Here is an 11,694-nt window from a genome sequence, read left to right on the forward strand (position 1 = left end):
AGTGGTTTAGTTTTCAAAGAGGCGACAAGCCAGTGGGGACTCACTATAGTGATTACCTTGCATTATGTCAGGAGCTTGATTTATTGTTGCCCCTTACCGTTGATCATGTTGTTCTTAAAAAGCGCCAGGAGGAGCTACGAGTTGTTCGATTTCTTGATTCAATGGGGCGGGGGCCTGATGTCTTCTCTCGTGTTCAACGTATGCAAGTGGTTCAGCATAGTGACCCTATGGTGGATGGGTCTGCTCATGTGACATATGTTGGGGCTGATTGTGGTAGTGAAGGTGGTTGTTCTGGCCGCGGCCGAGATGGTGGTGGTCTTGGCCGTGGCCGGGCGGTGGTCGTGATTTAGGGGGAGGCTAAGATGGTGGAGGTCGTGGACGTGGGTCCCGTTACTGCACTCACTGTCGTATGGATGGACGTAGTGTTGAGTAGTGCTATGATTTACATCCTGAGCTTCGTCCTTCCAGACCTGTGAGTCCTTCTGCTGCTGCTTCTGAGAGTCTTTTCTCCCCTGCTGCTTTATCAATGACTCTTGACACCGTGGTAGTCCCTCGTGCAGAATATGATGAACTTGTACGTCTCAGGGACAAAGGAAAGCAGCCGGTTGCCATGTTTGCACGTAAAGGTAGCCCCTCAGGTTTTCTCTCTCGTACTTCTTCTGAATCATGGCTTATTGATTCAAGAGCATCCCACTGTAGACACCCCATTTTGACAGGGCCCTAAACCCGCATATTCGAATGAAATCCTGAGGTTGAACAAGGTCTCGAAGTGCGAAACCAACCCGAAAAACCTGAAAAATACTGTCGTTGTCAGGCCCTTTGATCGATGTTCATAACCCGAGAAACCCCCTTTAATTTGAAGCCCTGATCCCCACTCTCATGTCCCCGGAATTGGTGAAATTACCAATGTAACCTTCACCTCTGATATCGGCCCCCTTTTTATTTTTGAACCCTGAATTGTTGGTATTGATATCTGGCGCTCATGTCTATAGATTGGGTCGAGTCGGGCCAAGGTCAGGCGGAAAATGAATGGAATTAATCCGAGCCTAACCCGATTGCAAGTTGAAAATCTCAACCCAAATTTCATGAATCGACCCAAGTCACATCCCAACCCATGTCTCGAGCTCGAGCGGGGCGTAGTTTAAAGAAATATGAAAAGGGAGGGTGAATTAGCAGGGCATTGGTGTGCCAATACTAGCTTACCATAGGCAAATCAAAGAAGAAGAAAATTTATTCCGCCCCCTTTTTCTACCCGAGCCACCTCCCTGTAGAGATAATAGTAGTTAAAACACACTAGATGGGGCTGTCTAGAGCAAAAAGAGGGGGGGTCAGGTATATCATTCTTCTCTAATAGAAAAATCAAAATAGAGGTGTTGGGCAAGAAGGAAATAAACCCATCTTTAAGGGTATTCTTGGATGTTCTCATTGCTTCCTCTATAAGCAATGAGCAAGGACCCTAGGATCAAAAGAAGGACAAGTGTAGGGCCATGATGGAAAGCACATGTTTAGGGTTTCAGATTTTAGCACAAGGAGAAGTGATCTAGGCCATCAAAGGAAATGGATGGTGAGGATTAGAACTAGGTCCCTAACCCTAGTTATAAAAAACAAAAAAAAAAGAGAAGAAGGGGACAGCTCATTTTCATTGGAAGGAAAAAACAGAGAGGGAGAAGCAGAGAAGGGAGAAAGCCCACCCTCATCTCCATCTTCTACGGCAAGCCACCATATGCCATCTTCACCATTCCATCCATACCTTCCCACCATCTCTACCCATTTCCATCTTTCAAACCCCATTTCCAACTTCTTCCCAAGAAACCCACCTCACCACTAATCAACACAAAACCCATTTCAAAAAAAAAGAAAAAAAAAAAACAAACTCAACCAACACCATCTTCTCCGGCTGCCTTCACCGGAATCCGGCAAACCATTTTTAAACCCCATCCGAACCCATTTCACCCCACTTGAAAACTCATCCTCTCCAAACCCAAAAATCCACCACCACCTTCCTAGCAGCCACGTCTGCAAATCCGGCAAGCCACCATCCACAGCCATCCTCTGCCATTTCCCCAAACCCGTTTTCAACCTCCACCACCATCTTCCCCTTTCACCCACAATCCCCACCTCCATTTTCGTTCCTACAGAACCCTCTATCAAAACCCATTTTATTCCACCACCTCTGCATCTCCTCCCTCTTCTCCACCTCAGCCGTTTTTCTCAAAACCCATTCTCGAAAACCCAATCCACCACCACCACCATCAAACCCCCTTCTCAGCAACCTCCCCCCACCGGCCATCTCTGCCAATTCCCCAAACCCATTTTAAAAACCCAAACTCTTCCTTCTCCGGCCGTGCCTCCCTCTTTGCCTCCACCAGCCACCATCCACGGCCACCATCTCCACCCTAAATCTCATCACCACCACCACTACCATCTCAGCCGCCCACCGGAATCCGACAAACCACCACCACCCCATCCATTTCCTCTTCTCCGGCCGTACCTCCACCAAGCCTCTTCCACCGAGCCTCCATAACCCCCATCTCTACCCAAAACCACTTCAAACCCTCTTCATTTCTACCCCAATCGGAACCCATTTTCTTCCTCATCCCCAAGAGAGAAAACAGAGAGAGAGAGAGAGAGAGAGAGAGAGAAAACAGAGAGAAGAGCTCGGCCCGACCTTGTCTTCTCCGGTGTCTCGCCGGAGCTCCGGCCTCCCAAGCTGCCGCCCGTACCACCACCTCCGGCCAAACCCTCATCACCAGTTCCTTCTTCTTCTTCTTCTTCCTTCAACCACATCTCTCCCACCCCTCAACTTCCAGCCACCTTCTCGTTGGATCAAAACCCATTTCATTTTAAACCTCTTCCATTTCCAATTTTTATAGCCCATCTTCACCATCATTTCAACCACCCTCTACTTCCAAACCATATTATCATCCACCAGCTCTGAACCCTCCACCTCCACAGAACCCATCTTCCATTAAACCCATTTCTTCAAATCCATCTTCGTTCGAGAAGAAAAGCAAGCCGCTGGTTCGAGGATTTGCGGGGAGAAGAAGGAGATTAAAGGAAGAAATAATCATATTGCTTTCCCTCTTCCTCTGTAAGTGCCCTTTGAATTTATCTTTTCTTACTTCCTATGTGCAACTCTCTTTTGAGATGCTTCACTTATAAGTTGGGAATGAATCAATTGCCTGGTTTACTTGATTTCTTAAAAAACCCATGTATTTCAAATTACTTTGAATTAGTTACAGGAAGTTTTGATTGTTGGGTTTGATTTGCTTGTTCTTAATTCCGGTCTTTATTCGGCCAACATCGGGACAATTTGAGCAGGGATGAGTAGATTCTCTTTTAAATGGGTTTCGTTTAATTCTGGGTGGTTATAGGTTCCCATTTCAAAAGAAGAAAAATGGTGATAATTTTGGTATTAGTCCAATATTTACCTTCAAAAATGTCTTAGAAGTGCTAATCTCGGTCCAAGGTACCCATATTGCAATACTTTTCACTTGATCAGAGATTTGATTTTATTGATCTTTTATGTCAGATATCTACTGCTAAGACTGAAGTTTGTATGTGGGCCTATTTCTCCTTGTATCTGTGTGTAAAATGGTGGTTCAAACATTTGGGTTTGTTCATGCTTCATCGCTAAAATCATATGAATTGCCAAAGTTATGACTTACCTTTTGGTTTCATTTTTTTTTCGGATCCCGAAATTCCTTACGTGCATTCTTATGACTTGAGGACAGTATTTATTCCTTGCTCGCAATTTTCATTTAAACAGCTTTAGTCGCTAATGTGAGTATGGGCTTGAAGATGGGTAATTACTCCTCAAATTTCCCAGTAGTCTTCGACTATGGATGTATCTATTTGAACCAATGAGATCTAAGATTAGGCCTCCGCATTTGATTTCCCTGGGAAGCTGCCTTCGATTCTGGCACTTATTGGGAACCCCTATTGTTTCCTCTCCTTTGTTACTTTCATGATTCCAGGCTAATGATTAGGCCTTGTTCACTAGCCATAGGGATTACTTCCTGGTTGAAAACCTTCATTAAGGTTTGGGATTAGCACCTGTGCTCAATTTGTTTATTCATTCTGGGGAGTTTTCCTCTCGAGTTCGGGCTATGACGGAATGTTTCTTGAGCCAACTCCTTCCCTTCCTGCCTTAGAGTTTCCGCAGGTTAAGGGATTTCTTCCTCTTTAGAGTCTGTCATAGAGAGTTTAGGGTTCCGTCCTTCCATCTTTCAGAGTCAGTCTTCCATCTTTCAGAGTCAGTCTTCAGCATAGGAGTCAGTCTTCCATCTTTCAGAGTCAGTCTTCAGCATAGGAGTCAGTCCTTCAGTCTTTCAGGAGTCTGTCCTATCATCATAGGGGTTAGGATTCTGTCCATCCCCTCATCAAGTCAAGTGATTTTATCCGCTCCTGCAAGATATAGGATGCTGTCCAACCCTTTCAGAGTTGTGATTCTGTTCATTTCCCCCGCAGAGTATAGGATGATATCCAACCTTTGCGGGATATCTGGAGTCTATCCTACGCTTATGATGATAGGATTCTATCCTCTTAAGTCAAAAACATTAAAAACATCTGAAAAAACCAAAAATCTCAAAAATCTCGAGTCATTAGGAGTAGCTAGGAAAATCTAGTCCGAACTACGGATGGCTTGATCCCTAGCTGAGGGGTACGTAGACAGCTCAAGCGTGCAGCTGGCATCCTGAGTCCAGTCACCCTTTTTACACCATTTTTTAAATCACCATTTTACAAATATTTCTCACCTTTTCGTTCGAACTACGGATGGCTTGATCCCTCTCCGCAGGGTACGTAGGTAGCTTGGGTCCACCCAAGTTCAGTCAAACCTTTTTAATAAATATTTTCAAACATTTCAAAGCAAAAGCAAAAATGAGCAAGGATGGTGATTGCCAGGTCACTCGGAGCCCTCTTTTCATTCTATTTCCGGTTTTCATCGTGATTTTCCGGTTTCCATTGGTTTTCTGACGTTTTATAGGGTTTTGGGACGGACAATGACGTAGCGTGGCCCCTTTACAAGGATTGTCCTCGCTGAGCCCAACGATTGGTCATGACGATCGCGAGACTTGTCCGATCTTCAGCAGATTAGGATCGCTGGGCTTGATTCCTTTTGAATCGCCCTCTGAGCCTATCGGGTGTTCCATCTTCTTTCCCCTGGCATTTTTGGTTCTCACATGCCGTTGATTTTCTGATTTCTTTCTTTTCTTACACCTTTTAGCTTGTTGTGTGCTCATCTTAGATTTCTCATGCATTCTAGTTTGTTTGTTCTTCTAGCGTGCGATCGATTGCCATTTTTCTTAGTCTTTTCTCTTGCATAGGCTCGCATGCTAGTGTGTTTACTTTACTGCTTTGATTGCTTAGCTATAGCGTTTATCCATTCATCTTAGCTTGATTATCTGTCTAAACTTAGATATTTGCTTTCCTTATCTCATTATATCTATCATTATCTGCTTAGCTGTAGCTATGCATGCGATTGTTTATTGCTTTCTTAGATGTGATGAGTTAGGATTAGATGCGATGAGTTAGGATTTGGATGTTCATTTTCTTTGCCCATCCCCGGGTCATGCATGCTTAGATAGACGTTTTCTCAGGGATGATTGTTCTCATTTCACATGATTTTTGCCCAAAACTCTTCAAAGTTAATAATAAATGGCATAAGAGACCAGGTGCTTGCACTTGGGCGAATTGGGGGCGCCTAACCCCTTCCCCATTCGTCATCAGGCACGGACCTTTTGTATCTCTGGCTATCTGTTGCGACAGAGCACAGCATGGGATCCACGGCCCACTTCCCTGGATGGCGACTCTTTCTTTGTTTAAGGTACGCCTCGAATCCGGGCTAGTCCCCGAATCGAGAGGTATCTCACTTTACATCGCGACTCATGCTGTGAGAGGCACTCTTTCGAGAGTTCCTTGGTGGAGCTCTCCTTCACGTGGATGATCGAGAGACTCGCGTGGGGGGCCCTTCCCCCCGCCTCTCTCGGATCGGGGTCCACAGGATGGCGACTCTGCTGGGGATTTTTTGAAACATTGCCTAACTCTGTAAAAATGCCATTTTAATTAATTTTCAAGAAATTTGGGTCAAAACCAAGTTAAATGGGAACTTTATCGTTAGAAATCCAGGGGCACCAGTAGGTGCGTAATTAAAACAAGGGATTCACACACTGCACAGTATGCATTGTCCTATTTTTTATTTCTTTCATTGTCTTTCATTGTTTTTCATTATTGGCTCCACGGGATAGATTCAATGCGTGCCCGACTGGGATGTTATTACACCCTGATGGTACTGTTGAATCTATTTCCAAGCTATGCGCCGGTGCTGCAGCCGTAGACATTGGGCGTACTTTTGTCTACAGCAGCCGATGAGCAATTAAGCATGCTATGTATAACATGGGGCGTACTTGTGTTATACATATTAAGTATGGTTCATACGCTTAGTACCCGATAGATTGAGTCAGGGGCCCTACTTTGTTTTATATATATTATGTATATACTTACTGACCTAGTGAAACTCAACTAGGAAGTACCCGTGTTTATATAAGTATATTGCATTCATATAAGGGTCGAACATGTGTTGTTTACACATGTAAAGCTTAGAGTTAGGAGCTTTGTCCCATTTGTAGACTAGGGTAGCTCATTTTACATGGCTACAGCACGGTCTTAGTACACTCATCAGTCTGTCTTGAGTCGAGACTTCCTTGACTCCGCTAGATTAGATTTAGGGCTGGTGCCCCTGGTTAGGATATATGTATATATGTATATATATATATATATATACTAATTATGTATATTAGGGTTCTCCTCTTAGTTAGAGTTCCTTATTCTTTTCAATCAGTTATATCCATTCGTTATCCAGATCTAGATCTAGTCGGTTGTTTTTATCACCATTACCTTGGTCATGATCTGTCCTTTGATTTATCAATTATAGGATTTGACCCGTTGTCATGTGTTCTCACCTATGGTCAGCCCCTCATTTGGTTACCTTTCTTTGATAACCATATTTTGTCTATCGATTATGAGTTGATTTTATCACCGTTATTCGTATACCTTTAGTTGAGTTGTGGGAATCCTCTCTAGTGTCGTCATGCTGTCGGATTTTATCCAGAATATTTTTAGAATGACCGCTATTCGTTAGAATTAGTTAAACCATGAGTTTGCACTACCTTGGCTTTCTTGTCTAGTCGTTATGCTGCCGATTTTTTCGCGCAACATGTTAAGCATAAACGCTATTCTTTAGAGTTAGTTAAATCATGAGTTTACCTTATCTTGACCTTCTTGTCTAGCCGTTATGCTGTTGAATTTTTCGCAACACATTTTGAGCCTGATGGCTATTCTTTAGAGTCAGTTTTCTTTGTCTCGATTCCCATGTATAGCCTTAATTTAGCTTAGAACCCATTTTAGGGAGAACTTCTAGTTTGATCAGTCGTATTTACATCCTTTTAGTCTCCACTAGGTTAGTGGCATGTACGTGTCTCTCTTGTGGTCACAATTTATTTGTTACCCTCTGATTGTATATCTAGTCTTTTGTTGTGTCATAGATTCAATTTGTATATCTATTATTCATCAGGATATATGTTTGTTTGTATACCTGTTTGACCTCGAGATCTAGCCGATAGCTTATCGTTGTCCCTATGGCCATGGTCTACCATTCTTATCCTCTTGATCGTAAAGTTGTTATTGGTATTCAGCACCAGATTTAGATCCGGTTTATGACCTACTTCTGTCATCTTATGGCCGTGGTCTATTTTTCTGATCTATTCTTTACCCCTCTTTGATGAAAAATTCATTGTCACAGACGGTATCCTTTTCATATAATTGATTGCCGAGTTAGCCTTGTCATTTGTCTGCGCGCAGTTATTCCTATTCCTCCTTGATCTTCGTCCTATTTGAATGTTAGGTCTGATCATGGCGAATAATTTGTTAGATAAATGGATAGCTGAGACTGTTAAATCTTTTCCGTTAAGATGTGAAGAAAGGAGTGTGGCTGAGCATTTCATCGGTTCATTTACTCATCTGAATAGTCGCGGTATAAATTGGAAGTTTCTTCAAGCAGCTGCTGGATTTTGGGACCCTGTTTTCCATGTCTTTCGATTTGGGTCTTTTGAACTTTGTCCTATATTTGAAGACTGGTGTGCCTTGTTAGAGCTTCCTCCTGGGGGACTTTGGATCCGACCTTCGAGCGTAGACTCCCCTCATGATCTCTTTTGCAGATTATTCGAAAATAAGATTGTGAAAACTCTGCATTGCCTAACAGAGAAAAATATGCAATTTCAGACCCTCATTGAGTTGTTTTCCAAAAACGTTGATCCTACTGACTCCCGTTTTCAGGAATGTCGACGTAATGCCCTAGTCTTTGCTGTCTTTGCGCGCCATGTCCTTCGCAGAGACTCCAATGCCGCCCCTTTCACTTTGTTGACGATAGTAGATCAGATAAATGAGGGGAGAAATCCTGTCCCTACAATGCTAGCCGAAACCTTTTATGGCTTAGACCTTATTGCTAGTAAAAAGGTGCAGGATAATTTTTTCGGATGTGCTAATTTATTATATGTGTGGCTATGTGAGAAACTCACTATCCTTCAGCCACAAAACAGCATTGAGTACACTCTTAAGGGTTTTCATTCTTGGAAGACAAAGATTAAGCAACCCCAGCTTAATGAGTAGCACCATTGGCTGCAGAATGTAAGGGAAGACCAATTTCATTGGGTGAGTCAATCCTGTCCAAGAATTATCACAAGCACCTACCCATACTCATTTGTCTATCTTATGGGTTTAGAAAAATCATCTTTCTATGCACCTTTGTATTTCCCTTGCCAGATTATTGCAAGCTCTTGTACTCCTAAGGTTATCACACCACCTAGCTGTGAAGACCTTACTCCTGATCTCATTGCATCCATAGTAGCTGCTTGGAGAGACAAAATCACGGAGAGGAGATCTGCTTTCGCGTCTAAACTTCAGAAGGGAGGAATGTCTGGAGGGCCTGCAAACCGAAAAGCTCGGATTGGTGAACCATGAGTATTTTCGACATGAGATTATCATTTCTTTACTGTCTTCATTTGTTTTACTTGAACATATCAAAATCAAAGATTGTAATCCCGGTCTCATTATAGATGAAAATATAAAGAAAAGAGTTTTACTTGATACATGTTATAAACAGTTGGCGATTCAAAGTTTCATCATTTTTTACGTTGCCAATCGTTGTCGTTGTAACCTGTCTTGATATAATCAATGCAAAGTGTGTTTCTTTTCTTTTCTCTCTATTTGTGGAAGCTACCTGATTTCAATTATCAAATGTGCAATCTAATTAACTTCCATTCAGGAGTCTTAACGGGACATCATCGCTCCCAAGAAAGTCAATTCAAAATCGGCCTGGTCCCGTCAGTCTTCAGATTCCATGCTGAGTAGACTTTCTTTTTCCCCAGAATCCTTTACTTCTCCTGCGCCGCTTCTCCTTAGTCTTCCAGAAATTCTTTCACCAATTCAATTCGCATCTGAATCAATGGAAGAGACCGGAAACAACAGTCCTGATACAAATGAAATGATGAAGGCTATTCTTCTTCAGCTGAGTGCCATGAAGGATGATATAGCCCTCTTGAAAAATGACCGTCTTTCTACCTCTAAAGAGCCTGCCCATCAGTAGCCTCAAGTTTTACCTTCCGTCCCTCTTATTTCTCCCAGGCCAGCTGTATTGCCTGAATTCGAAGACTTTGATGAGGGCCAATACGCAGAAGAGAACTGTCTTCCTAACCTGGGAAATCCTGATAAAGCACAGGGATTGGTTGACCAAATTGAGAAGCTGACCCGGGATATGGAAACCATGAAGTGCCAAGGTCCCAAAAAGTTGAATATGTCTGAATTCATGATAGCTCCAGGGGTCGTACTTCCGCCCAAGTTCAAAATGCCAGACTTTGACAAATACGGCGGAATGGGGTGCCCTCGTAGCCATCTCAAGTCTATCCTTCCTCTTTTGCAGCAGCACGGCTTGTCCCCAGAACAGATTGCTCTGGTGTTCCCTAGAACGTTAACCGGTACAGCCAAGAAGTGGTTTCTGCATCTAAAGCCAGAAGAAATCAGGACCCTTGAAGGTGTAGCTAACAAGTTTGTCCAGCAATTCTCCATGGAAGAGGGGATTGACGTGACAAAGAGGGACCTAAAATTGCTGAAGCAAGGACCTAATGAGACCTTTACTTCCTTCATTCGGCGATGGAGGAGAAAGGCAGTGCAAATGACCAACAAGTTACCGGATGAAGATCTTATCAAGATCGCGATCAAGAATCTTTCTCCTTTTTACTTTCCTCATATGTCAATCCATTACTTCAATGATTTTGATTGCCTGATCAAGACCGAGACGAGAATCGAAGATATATTGGCTAAGGGCGGCCTGAGAACTAGGGCCTCCACCTCAGATGTCAGAGAGAGAAAAAGGCCTATGGCGCCTCCGAAGGAAGTTAACAATATGAATACTGCTCGTCCAATTAGGAAAGAAGGTCCCGAGGGAGGCCGTCCGGAGAGGAACGAACCCAGGCAATTCACTCCTTTACCGTATTCCCTGTCTGTAGCTCTCAAAAAGCTGTTGAGGGACAAGAAGATCACTCTGCTAGAACCTCGGGAAGCCCCAAATCCTCTACCGAAATATTGGAGAAAATATCAGTACTGCGAATATCACCAGAGTGTTGGGCATTTGACTGACAGATGTATGGCGCTAAAGCCAGAATAAGATTGAGGCAAAAGAAATCGAAGTGGAAGCTCTTCCTAATGTCACCAGGAATCCATTGCCAACGCATGCTATGCCCCCTCCGAATGTCTATGCTATTCTTACTGAAGCAGTTGTCCTGGATCATTCTCGTATATGTGCCGTTATTTCTGATGAGCCGTATATCTTGAGATGGGAATCCGATGATGAGGAAGTTGAATGCGAAAAGCCTTATGTCTTATCCTCTACGCAAGAGGTTGGGGAATCTTCCGAATGTCCTTATGTCCTCAGATTCGAGGGGGAGGAAGAGAAAAGTGAAGTCCCATATGTCCTTAATCTTGAGGATGAAGACTTGCTACTGTTGAACGATCCCTGTGATGAGGTTCGCCATGTTATCCGTGGTGGACGTGTCTTTAAGCCTCCCGAGCTGAGAGCAGAGAATCCCGCTGAGATTGCCAGGGCTATTGAAAACCAGAATCAGAGGTTGAGTCCTGAAGAAGATGAAGACATTCTGTTGAAGCAGCTTAGGAAGACTCAGGCTAATGTTTCCATCTGGGGTCTGTTAATGTCATCTCCTAAGCACCGCCAAGTCATACTTCGTGAATTGAATACAGCATAGGTGTCCGTTGATATAACCCCTGATGAGCTGGTTGGACTCGTATCTATGGCCAGAGCAGCTATGACCGTGTCCTTCTCTGATGAAGATCTGACTCCAAAAGGTAAGAATCATACAAAATCTCTCAGAATTACCGTCGTGTGCAGTAAGAAGAAGGTACCAGAGGTTTTGGTTGACAACGGGTCAGCCCTGAATGTGTGTCCTTTGAGCACCGCTACTGCCCTGGGGTTTGGGCCAAATGACTATATTCCGTCAGAGCAGGGAATACTGGCTTACGATGGGACCAGGAGAGACGTCATCAGAACTCTGGTCACCGAAATTGAGATTGGGGGTGAAATGTTTGACGTAGAGTTCTAAGTTCTAGATATCAAGACCTCCTTCT

This window comes from Tasmannia lanceolata, unplaced genomic scaffold (assembly GCF_043159265.1).
Source record: "Tasmannia lanceolata isolate RefF3 unplaced genomic scaffold, GAP_Taslan_0.1 ptg000024l, whole genome shotgun sequence".
Lineage (NCBI taxonomy): Eukaryota > Viridiplantae > Streptophyta > Magnoliopsida > Canellales > Winteraceae > Tasmannia > Tasmannia lanceolata.